This window comes from Triturus cristatus, chromosome 6, assembly GCF_964204655.1.
Source record: "Triturus cristatus chromosome 6, aTriCri1.1, whole genome shotgun sequence".
Taxonomy (NCBI): Eukaryota; Metazoa; Chordata; class Amphibia; order Caudata; family Salamandridae; genus Triturus; species Triturus cristatus.
Window position 1 is genome coordinate 821,363,941 of NC_140589.1, and position 13,084 is coordinate 821,377,024.

A 13,084-nucleotide genomic window follows, 5' to 3' on the forward strand; every position below is an offset into this window, starting at 1 on the left:
AGAACAAACTAGCACCACTGTCTAGAGAACTAAGAATGAGGAATTACCACCTCTGAGGCGGTCTTCGTATGGTCGGATGAGCGCCCAAAGCTCCGAGCGAACACTCTATCTGCCATAGACTCAGACTCCTCTTGCAGCTCTCGCACTCAGCGGCCACACCGCAACAAGTCCCAGAAGCGGCGGGGTCTGGGGTCAGACAGAGTGTCACCGAGCCCTGAGCGACTGCCATGATTGATTCGTACTGCTCCACACTCCAAATGGTGATTTGTAAGACACTGCATATGGTTGAATATATATCAGTAATGTCGTTCTCTGGGTGGGCGTGAGACCTTGACCACGGGCTGTTAAGCCTAGGGCGTCTTGCACTCCCTGTTTGCTTAGGATTATAGGGCAGGGTGGGATCCTTTGGAGTGAAATCTGGGGGCCCCCGTTGGGGGTCCGCTGCTCTTTGCACCGCGACAGATGCTCCTTGTTTTTGGTAGTGTCGGGTGGGGGGTTATCCCTTTGGATACGTTGTTTTATAAGGTTTATATGTTTTTGTACATGCAGGCGGTGGGATAATTTTCATATTGTCTTTCTTGCAGATCTCCTAGCTCTATTCAACTTTTACTTCGACTCTAATGACACCCGGTGATGAAAACCCTCTCGGGGACCTAACGGTGGTATCTTGGAATGTGCGGGGGCTACTGAATAAGGTAAAACGTGGGGCTGTTCTACGACAGGCAAAGAGGTATGGGGCAGACATCCTGCTTCTACACTAAACCCATTTAATGGGAACGAAAGCCCTGTGCCTCGCTCGCTTCGGTTTCTGTTCCATCTACCACGCAGGGTTCAAAAGGGGCTCCATGGGGGTGGCGGTTCTTATCCATCGCAGAGTTCAGTTTAAATACATTGCACATAGGGCAGATCCTGGCGGCCGATTCCTTTTCGTCACAGGTACGATCTGTGGTGAACAGATCACTATTGGTGGTATTTATGCCCCCCCACCATTAGGCGCTACTTTTATTGAAAAATTACTGGGGGTCTGGGGTTCCCTTCAGACTGGTTTGACCCTGATGGGGGGTGACTGGAATGATACCATGGGGCCATTAGACCGCAAGCGCATCCTCGACTCCCCTCAACCATTGGATCCAACCAAATTGTACACTCTGGCATCGACAATGGACTGGGCTGACATAGGGCGCGAATTCCACCCTATTGAGCATGATTACACATATCTCTGGACGGTCCATGGGTCACAGTCCTGACTAGATTACTTTCTTGTCCCCCGGGTTTTTCTTCATAGATTCTCGCAGATGCAACATCGACCCCGCGGTCTGTCTGACCATTCCCTGGTCACAATGCAATTCCACACGTGCTCCCACAGGCCCCCATTCCACTGGAGAATGTCACCTTGGCACCTCCGCAGTCCGGCCTATCACGATATGCTTAATACAGAGATTACTACCTATCTAGCCAACAACAGCCCCTCTGCTCCCTCGAGCACTACCCTCTGGGAAGCCCTTAAGCCGACGTCCGGGGCTACAAAATTAGCTATCGCACACAAGTGAAACGTACGCGCCGCGAACAGCTCGATGCCCTAGAAATGCACCAGGCGTCCCTATCTTCCCAACTCAGTGCCAATCCCTGCCGCATCATTCACCGCAATTTAGTCCTCGCACAACAAGAACTGCGTCAATATCTGCTGGGCGAAGCCAAAGAGATCTGGGAGGCATCGCAACATCGGATATATCAGTGGGGGGATAAGTCCAGTAAAATGCTCCACAGATTGTGCCAAGCAGATGGCGCTCTGGCCGTCACACCCACTATTCGTGGTTCAGACGGGTCCTTACACATGTCGCCGGCGGGGGTAGCGGAAGAATTTGCAAAACACTTTACATCCCTATGCGCCCGGAAGGAGCAGATCTCTGCTGAACTTATAGCGGAGTTCCTTGTGGACATTCCACCTCGCAGACTCCCTGACTCTGCCCGGGAGCATCTGGAGACTCCAAGAACACTAGAAGAATTGACTGGCGCCCTCAGTGTGATCCAGCCGGGTCGCGCCCCGGGTCCCAACGGGTTCCCCATGGAATTCCTTTGATCCCATTTGCCTCTCTTTGGGCCTCATTTATTGGCGACCATTGTGGGCGCATCTGACCTGGCAAGGCTACCAAGGGACTGGCGTCACGTGGAGATAGTGCTATTTCTCAAACCTGGCCGACCCCCTGAGGACCCATCTCCCTATCGCCCCTTCTCCCTTATAAATTTTGAACCCATATTATTAGGGAAAGTCTTGGCCGACCCCCTTAGGGGGTGTATTACCGATTTGATTCACCCCGATCAGTCGGGCTTCATGCTGCAGAGGGCCTCTAGACATAACATCAGAAGAGTCCATAACGCCATCGCTGCGGCTCCCGCTTTAGGCTGTCCTGCTGCCCTACTGCTAGCCGATATCGACAAAGCATTCAACTCACTAAGTTGGGTCTACCTTTTTCAACTGCTCGAGGCAATCAACTTTGGACCTCGTTTCTTGGCTTATATACGCCTGCTGTATATGGACTTGACGGCATCAGTTCGAATTGCGGGACACCGCTCTCGCCCCTTTCCGATCCAGAGGGGTACCCGCCAGGGTTGCCCACTGTCTCCATAGTTGTTCGCCCTGGCGGTCGAGCCAGAAGCGACCCGGTGCTCAGGGGATTCGATTGGTCCCGCTCAAGATCGGATTGTATAGCATTATATGCTGATGACAGACCCTGTATATTAGAAATTCTTAGGGTATTTGGGGGCACCACCGGCCTCCACGCTAATCCAGCTAAATCCATCCTCTTCCCAGTGTGGACATCAAGGCCGTGAATCGTGGGCCGCGCAGCTGTCCCGGGCCACAGAAGGGTTCAAATATCTGGATTTCTTCATTTCCCGTGCCCCAAGATTTCATGGACACATAATATCACCCCATTGTTGATCAGCCTCAAAAACGAAACAATATGGTCTGTTTTTTCTTTATCCCTCTATGGGCGCTCAGCCATCTTTAAGATAGTTTCCCTGCCTCGGATCTTATATCGCCTCCAAAATTCCCCTATCCTATCCCTCGTGCGTGGTTTGCTCAAGTAAACGCAACACAAAACAATTTCCTTTGGGGCAGTGGAGCTGTTCGTGTGGTGCTCCGCACCTGCGCACAATCCACGTATTGTGGGGGGATCGCGGCTGCTGACATTTATTCATATTCAATCAATCAATCAGGGTACTTGTAAAGCGCGCTACTTACCCGTGAGGGTCTCAAGGCGCTGAGGGGTGGGGGGGGGGGTGCCGCTACTGTTCGAAGAGCCAGGTCTTGAGGAGTCTTCTGAAGGCGAGTAGGTCTTGGGTCTGTCGTAGGTGGGTTGGGAGGGTGTTCCTGGTTTTGGCGGCGAGGTAAGAGAAGGATCTGCTGCCGGCGGTCGTACGTTGGATGCGGGGGACATCTGCGAGGGCGAGGTTGGCGGAGCGGAGCTGGCAGATGGGGGTGTAGAAGCTGAGTCTGCTGTTCAGGTAGGCTGGTCCGGCGTTGTGGAGTGCTTTGTGTGCGTGGGTGAGGAGCTTGAAGGTGATCCTCTTGTCGATGGGGAGCCAGTGCAGGTCTCTCAGGACGGGGGTGATGTGGCCGCGGCGGGGGGCGTTGACGATCAGTCGCGTGGAGGCGTTTTGGATGCGTTGTAGTCGCCGTTGGTGTTTGGCTGGGATTGCTGCGTAGAGTGCGTTGCCATAGTCCAGTCTGCTGCTGACGAGGGCCTGTGTCACTGTTCTTCTTGTTTCGGTCCGGATCCATTTTTAGATCCGGCGGAGCATGCGTAGGGTGTTGTAGCAGGAGGAGGAGACGGCGTTGACTTGCTTGGACATGGAGAGGGAGGAGTCGAGGACGAATCCTAGGTTGCGTGCGTGGTCGGTTGGTGTCAGTGCTGTCCCCAGAGCGGTCGGCCACCAGGAGTCGTCCCAGGCTGAGGGGGTGGGTCCGAGGATGAGGACCTCCGTCTTGTCCGAGTTCAGTTTCAGATGGTTGCTCCTCATCCAGTCGGCGATGGCCTTCATGCCCTCGTAAATGTTGGTTTTGGCAGTGTGAGGGTCCTTGGTGAGGGAGAGGATGAGCTGGGTGTCGTCAGCGTAGGAGATGATGTTGAGGTTGTGGTGGCAGGCCATCACGTTGCATCTCACATCTTCGTAATCAATGAATTATGGTATAATTCTCCCACCGATCCGGCTTATGCTATAGAACACGCCGCGATGGAACAAGTCTCCCTACTTCACTTATCTTATCGCTTCTTCTCATTGAGTCACGCTTCCAGCTCCCAACAACGCGCAGGCGTCTGCAGACAGAATTCCCAGCAAGGAAATTCAGGGGGGGAGCTGGTGGTGAAGTCTTGTATCCCCAAGACTTCAGTAGGAGGCAAGCACAGTTCAAGCCCTTGGAGATTCTTCTTCAAGATGATGAAAGTTCAATAAAAGTTCCTTCTCCTTTCCTTGGCAACAAAGAAACCACAGCAGGCCAACCCCAGAAAATAGCACACTGGCATAGGGACAGTCAAACTCCTGCAGATTCCCTGGTTCTTCTCCTTGGCAAAAAGTCCGACTTGATTCCCAGAAGTAATCTAAAGTCTTGGGGTCTGGGCCCCAATATTTATACTAGTAAATCCTTTGTCCTCTGAGGGCAGATGGTGCCAGTACCTAGCCAAAACCAGTTCTCTGCAGCTTTCTGGCAGGAGGTGGAGACAGTATTGTTGAAAGCAGACTTGGCCCAGGTAGCTGAAAGGAAATCTCCTCCTCCTACTTTCTATTCTATGAAGGCTGGGGGCACTGAAAGGAAATCTCCGCCCCCCCCCCCTCCACTCTCTATGCAGCCAAGTCCTATTCAGCCCAGCCCTGACTCATCAGACTGCTGGAGCCCAAGCCCTCCTGTCACTCACAAACCAGACATGCAATACACAACCTAGCAGAGGCAGGCTGGTTGGTTAGGTAAGAAAAAACTTACTTTCTAAAAGTGGTATTTTCAAACACAGAATGTTAAAACCAACTTCACTAAAAGATGTATTTTATCATTCTGAGTTCAGGCATACTAAATTCGTTTTTCTACCATTTTCCCTGGGTCAGTTAGGATTATAAGATGTTATAATCAAACTGCCCATGTTGGCCTATGGGGACAGGTAGCCTTGCAATAGTGAAAAACGGAATTGGCTGCAATTCACTATCAGGACATGTCACACACACCAGGGCATGTCCTACCTTTTACTTGTAATGCACCCTGCCCTTGGGCCTACCTTAGGGGTGGCTAACATGTAGAAAAGGGAAGGTTTAGGGACTGGTAAGTGGGTACACTTACCAAGTCGACATGGCAGTACTAGACTGCACACAGGCTCTGCAATAGCACACCTGAGACACACTTTACAAGCTGCTTTTGTGGGTGGCACAATCAGTGCTGCAAGCCCACTAGCAGCATTTTATCTACAGGCCCTGGGCACACATGGTGCACTCTACTAGGGTCTGACAGGTAAATCAAATAAGCCAATCATGGAGTCACTAATCCATTACAACAATTTACAATATGGAGCACTTGCACTGTGGCACTGAATAGCAGTGGCACAGTGCCCAAAGCATGTAACCAGCAAAAACATATACAAAACAGAGGAGACTACAGCAAAAAATGGAAGGGAGACTCACGCCAATGGTACCAGGTCTAACGCTGCACATAAATAAGAGTGCACAAACAGAAAACAAAAAATATACATTCATTCACTCCTAATTAAACTAAGTAAAGTGTTGCATCTGGAATAAGGGTATTGCATACATGTTAAACAAACCCAAAAATAAAGGAAGATTATGAGAACAAAAATGGAGTCTGCAATGAAACTGAACATGACACAAACAGTGGCCACATTTACAAAATGTGAAGTGTTAACAAATAATGTTTGACATCAGCTAATAGGCTTCGAATTAGCATATGAAAGTTGTTTTAAATAAAACGGAAAAAGGATTTTATCTACAAAAAGTGCACGTTAACAAATAATGTTTGTCATCGGCTAATAGGCTTAACATTAGCATGTGAAAATTGTTTTAAATAAAACGAAAAAAAGGATTTTATCTACAAAAAGTACACACTATACTATATGTTAGTCAAAACAGTGGCATTAGCGTATAATACATCACACACATTGTGCATATGGTTAGGTAACTAACGAGACCAAAAATAAATATTCTTTACAAAATGCTGCAGCCTGTACAAAAAAGAAAATAGTGTGCAAACAAAAAAGGTAAAAAGCCTTTAAAGAAAGGATACACGTAATAGGCCAATTCTCCAGGGGAGGAGCGAGAACTGAAAATGTGGGACAAATAAAGGCCATAAACCAAACAAAAGCAAGCTTTTACAAACTACACACATTTGAACGATTCACCAGAGAGGGGATGAATTAAATCCCACATACCGAACACAGCATGCCTCGCAGAGCAATGCCTGCACTGCCTAGGCTCGACCTAAACACTTTTGTGCACGCTTGAAGGGAGTATTTGATTGGAGCAGATTTTTTATTTGAAATAGACACTGATCAGACACTGTGAAAACAGGCTGTGGGGAGAAAGTAGGAATCATTTTCTTGACCAGTATCTGAGAATTCATGACTGTCCAGTGGGTGTGCGACAGTCTTGAGTATACAACATTAGCATCATTCAGTTTTGCACGGATTATGATTGTACTTAACATGGATGCAAGACAGAGTGGACATACATGAGGGTTTTTTCAGGTGGTGTACTTTGAAAAAGCTATCTTTGACTGTCACCACATGCTGATTTTCATGATAGGGTTGTTGTTGGAATTCTAAGATAGGTGTGCAAACCTGGATGCTGTACAAAATGGGTGAATGGAGATGGTGGTTGAATACATGCAGGATGTGATAATGGCATGTAAGAGGAGTACAGTTGCTAAACTAGGTTTCAAGTCATACTCACTGTAGGAGGCTGGCTCAGAATATAGTGTCCACCTGTGGTGAGGCACTGTGCACTGAATCCAGGGAACCCTTAGTGAGAGTGCTTAAATCCCTGAAAACCAGAGCTCTCAAGAGGTAGCTGTGGAGAGCAGCTAAGGCGTATTCAGGCGGGTGTAAAGCAAGTGTATTTACCTCTATAGTCAGTCAGCAAGCTTACACATAAGAAAGAACCACACCAGGTGTGTCAAAAATATGTTGAATTTATCAGTACACACTAGACACTAACTCGGTATATCTCCTACCCGGAGATATCAAATACCCATAAAGAAAACTTCAGAAATAGATAGGTAGCATTAGAAAACACATAGGGCACAACTGGGGGGTCAAACCATATACTAAAATAGTGGAATTTGAAATGGGTACCAAAACGGGGCTAATACTCAGGGATGGAGGACCCCAGGGAAAGGAAGGAACCACCTAAGATGAGTAGCCAGGGACCCCAAGGCACCCGGATGCAGAGTGGCTACACCAGGTCAGACGTCAATAGAGTAACATGGAGTAAGTTGCAGTTGGGTTTTTACGGTTCTGGGACCCTTCCCAAAGGAACCACTTGGATAAAGAAAGGTTGGCGAGTCACCCCACCCATGGATACCCAGGAAACCCGGATACCTACACAGACCAGGCGATGATGCAGGAGCACAGAGCTGCCCAAAAGCTGTCCCATACCGATCGACAACTGCAGGAAGGTCAGTGGCCGGCAGGACCACAAACAAGCCTTGGTAAGCTCAAACAACCGTTGATGGGAGAAGGTGCGGTGTGGCTGACCAGCAAGGTCTATGGGACTAACCCAGCAAGGGTAAGTCAGAGCTGTCCCTCAGCATGCAAGAGAGCCAGGAGGAATCGATGAAGCCTCCTCGAGGACCCTCTGGCAGCGGGCACAGAGAGTTACAGGAAAGCCTAAACAGCGAACACAGGAGATGAAGGCTCACGATGCAGAGGATGCAGGCAGGACATCATTCTTGGAGCTGTGTAATGCTGAAGACTGGGGCTTCTTGGAGCTGGAAGTGCTTTTGTGAAGAGAGTCAACAAGCCTTGGCAACGGAAAACAGACGTGATTCACAGGGAGGTGGTCCACGTCGGCTGGATAGGGATTACAGTCGGCAAAGATGCAGGGAAGACTGGCCTGGCCGATGGAGAGCCAACAAATAACCACCTGTGTTGCAGAGCTGAGCGATGTCCATGGGACAACAGGATTAGCAAACCGCTGGTTGACCTAGAGGTGCCTGCGGATGCAGGTAAGTGACTTCTTCACTTCAAGGGAAATGCCTTCTGGCTTGGGTGCAGGCTTAGTCCTTGGTGACTCGGAGGATGCACAGCCATGGAGTTGCAGAACTTGAAGAAGCGCAGGAACAAAGATGCAGCTGGAATCTTCCCATGGAGAGCAGTCTTGTCGTGAGTCCTGGCTTGAAGAACAGCAGAGTTTCAGTGTCCACCAGCAGAAGAGTTTTTGAACAGACTTCAGACAACATTCAGTCAGATCTTGAAGTTGTTGTTGGGACGGATCTAAGGACTCACCCTCGGATGAGCCCTTAATTAACCAGAAAAAGGGCAAGGACTTCTTCTGCCGTCACCCACCTATCGGGGGGGGTCAGGGAGCTACTCAGCTGGCTTAGCCTTAGTTGAATTTAGGCACCCAGGGGCCTAAATTCAACATGGTACAACCAAGTGGCCATCTGGAGGAGCTCTGGGCACCTTCCTAGGAAGGAGCTGGACAGGGGGGTGGACACTCCCCTGTCCTTTTGTGCCAGAGCGGGAGCCTAGGGCTCCTGAACTTGGCAATACTGGTTTATGCAAGGAGGGTAGCAAATGTGCCCTTCAAAGCAGTCTAGCAGCACTCAGAAGCGCCCCCACCCTACCTAATGCTAAAGGATACGTGGTCACAACTCTGCTTTGCAAGAAATCCATTTTTCAGCTTCCCCTGCCCGAGTTAAGCTCATCAACATGGGGCAGAACACTTTCTAGGGTTAGCAGCAGCGCGGGCTCGCAGGCAGACGCTGTAAAGCTACGGAGGTAAGTATTGGGGGGTCCTCTAAGGAGCCCCCCAGTACATGGAATCATGCAACTAACACTGGATTCAGTGTAGTTGCATGATTCCAACATGTTTATATCCAAACATGACCAGGTTCAGAGCAGCCATTATGTAGGTGGACATCTCAACTTGCCAGGGTCCACTACTTACCTTAAAATGGCTGTGCCACACTTACAAAGCCTAAATAATGGAGTCCGGAGTTTGTAGGGGTAACTCCGCTCATGCAGGGGTAACCACATACTTAAATCCATGCACCCGGCCCTTGGACTGAAGGGCCTACTTTAGTGGTGACTTATAGGTTAGAAGTGCAGTGACCGGGATGTTAGGGAAACCTCATATCAAAAGTGAAAGGTGCAAGCACCATTTCACGCAGACTGCAATGACAACTGAGCAGACACAGTTTACATGGATTCCCATAGGTGGCCTAACACTTATTGTAGCCCATGGGAGACCCCTTGGGTTCACATACCCTGGGTACCTCAGTACCATATACTAGGCACTTATAATGGTACCCCAGTATGCCAACTGTGTAGTGTACAAAGTTCTTACCATATAATTTAGTGGAGAGAGCACTTCCACTGGGGTCCTGGTTAGCAGGATCCCAGTGAACCACAGTCAAAACACACTAACACCAAGCAAAAAGTGGAGGTCTATGCCAGAAAGTTCCTATTTTCCTGTACTCACTCATCCCTTTTATGAGGGTGTCTAGTTGTTTGGATGTCGAGCAATGGACTTTGTGATAGATTTGAATGTCATCTGCCGAAGGTGAGCAAGGATAGTCCTTTGTCTCTAAAAGGGTTTGCCATGGGAGCATTAAGAGATTGAAGAGTTTGAGAAAAAGAAGAGGTTTGAAGGATACAAGAAAGGGTTGAACTATTCTTGAGTGGATTTATTGACTATTGGTTGTTCTGAGTCTAGAGATGAGGGTGTTGAGGGTGATAGCATTAAATTCATCACAATTGTCAACAGGGATGGGGAGTCTCGGAATATTGTTCGGTGCATTGGGCTAATGTGTGTCAGATGCTTTAATGAGTTAATGTTCTGCCCTGTTCCACAAATAGAATCCCTCATGTTCTTTCAGGAAAAGTTGGACGTATGGTTTATCATCTATCGAAGAGACAAGCAGGCAGCAAAGGCAGAAGGGAAGGCAGAGGACTATGAGTGAAAATTGCAAAGGTTCAGCCCTTCCTGTCACAGAGACTATTACCTCCTCTTCCCCTTCCTTGTCCCACTACTTACTCCAGGTGCGAATGCATCCATTCGTCCTTTCCCCTTTCACAACTTCAAAGCTGTCTTCGGTTTCCATTAAAAGTATTGAGAGATACCCATAAAACCTCTCACTACTCACAGTACTTTCGGTTACTTTCTGTGCCCTAGTCATTCCTGATGGGTTTAGGGCAGTTTTACCGAGGTTTCCTCTATACTTTTTGTATGCGGCCCCTTTAAAGTATTTTATTTGTGACTAATTTTAAAGTATGGTATTTTTGACATAGGAATCTTAGGGGCATATTTACAAACCTCTATTGCCACTATAACTTCACTTTTAGTGACGTTGTGGTTGGCGATAGGAGCGTCGCCTTATTTACAAGGCAGCGTTAAGCCACTTAACGTGGCTTAACGCTGCCTTGTAAATAAGGCACCCTTTCACGCTGTAAGTGTGTGAAAGGGGAGGGCAATGGGTGTTGCGGTGGGCGTCCCACTGCAACACTCATTGATTTTGATCTGCCCCTATTTACAAAGGTGGCGTAAATAGGAGGCAGCGCCAAAATTAAGCCCAGAGAAAACGTGGTCTTAAACAGGCGAAACAAGGAGAAATGCTTTATTTCTCCTAGTTTTTTTCGGTTTCCATGTGTGCTGCGTTGTGCAGCACACATAGAAACAGCAAATTGCCATTGATTGTTTATGTGTAGGAATGTGACCCTTCCTGCACATAAACAATAAAAAAATGACGTTTTGCAACTTCTATGTGTGCTGCATTAAGCAGCACATATAAAAGTTACAAAACGTTGTTTAAAGATTGTTTATGTGCAGGAAGGAAAACCTTCCCGCACATAAACAATCTTCCCTTTAATGCAGACACCCTTGCAACATGGTGCAAGGGTGCCTGCGTTGGCGTTAATCTGCTAAATTTAGGGCCAGCGCAGGGGGAAACACAGGCCGAACCCCATTGTTTTAAATATGGTGCAGCCCTGTGTTTCTGAAGTGGCAGAATGAGGCGTTAATATCGGTTAATGATCAAGTGGTTGAATTTGAATTCAGTGTGCACTATACAAAATAATACATCACAAAATTAACTGTATCATCAGCATCATCATGCTACTTCTCATTTAGTTTTTACACGATTCTTCTTATGATTCATTTACATTCATGAACATACACAGAATTAAATACCATGTTACACACACAAGCTTCAATATGTACACAAAAATGATTAAACAGAACAATGAAACGATCTCAATCTTCGTGCCATCATTTCGGGACTTGGTCCCTTCTGCAGGGGTGATTCAGAAAAAGAAAATTAAACAATGTACAAGGATTGATCTCTTGCTTTGATCTCAAAGTAAACTAATGATTTACACATGTAGGACAACTATTGTGTGCATTCCAGACCAGTGATGAGTGAACACCATACATTTGTGTTACTCTCAAGCCCATTCAATAGTACTGATGAAGTGGAGAAAAGGCGCAACGTCGCACTCAGTCACTTCTTTGTAAATATGTCCCAAGGTACGTCACCACTGTAGGGCTATTCACCCAAGTGAATAAAAAAAGGTATAGGTGAGACCTTACTTCAAAGTTTAGGAGGGTGAGTATGCCTTAGACCTTGTACCCAGCCCAATATGGAGCCACAGTTCTGATCGCTTCAAGAATGTATGGTCACCCAACCACTGGGCGAACGCATGATGGGCACAGGCGAGACTAATGCAACAGCACTCTTTTTCTCTCTATATCATAGTTGGGCAATTAGGAAAGTTTAGCTATCACTCTAGGCCACAGCTTGGCATATAAGTGAACCCACAATGCCAGTACATAATGTTTTGGTGCTTTTATTGCACATAATGAAGTTTGCACAACCTGCCTCAGGCATATTACCCCACTCTGAAAATACTGGTGAATGCCAATTGTGTTTTGTCCTCCCTGAACTTCATGAGAGGATGTGTAGCAGAAGGGAACATGTATATAATGCCATATGAAGGTCCTGTTTTTCAAAGCATGTACTTCTGCATATTTGAGCATAAATGAGTCTTTCCATGAGGCTGACCCAGCATACTAGATCTTGTTCTCAACATAGAAGCTAAGGATTTCTACATGTATTTCTGTTTCCTTGCTTTTTCAGTGTAGTGCAGCTTGAGTTCCTAAACACAAACTGCTCCTTTTGGAGTCACGGCATACTCAGTCGCCTATAGGAGTTTCTCTCTATTGTAATGGGCAGCTGAGTGATAAGAAAGTGTTTGAACATAGCACAGAGGCTATAACCCAAGTAGCTTAAATGCAAAGCTGGAAGCTTTCCACTCACACATTTTGGATTTTGTTATAACCCTAAAAGGGCAGGCAGGGATGTTGGAATATCCAGTCAGATAGAGTATTCAGTTGTGGGGCTCTGATCTTGCTGCCCTTCAGAAATAAAGATACATAAAGGCCAAAGAGGTAAAAAAGCATTTGGATGTGTTTGTTCTAGATAGAGGATTAGGACTAAACTTCTCCTTTGAAACAGGGTCAGTCTTATTTCCATTTGGTTGGTTTTCTGCCTTTAACACTGTGCAATATGCCAAACACCTTATAATGCACAGATTCCCAACGTTTGGATTTTGTTTTATTGGCTTTCTCTGGCACACATGATGGCAAAGCTCTTGAATACGATTCCAGATATTTTGCTTCAATGCTATGTTCACTAACAATGGATAAGTACTGTCATGGCACAGGATTTAAAAGTAGTTTTTTTGTTTCCTGGCACAGGATTTATACAGGTTATTTTTCTTCTGGGACACAGTGCAACAGATAAGGCCTTATTACGATGATGGTCGGACGCACGTCTGACGGACATAGTTTCTGAATGGAAACCGCCCGA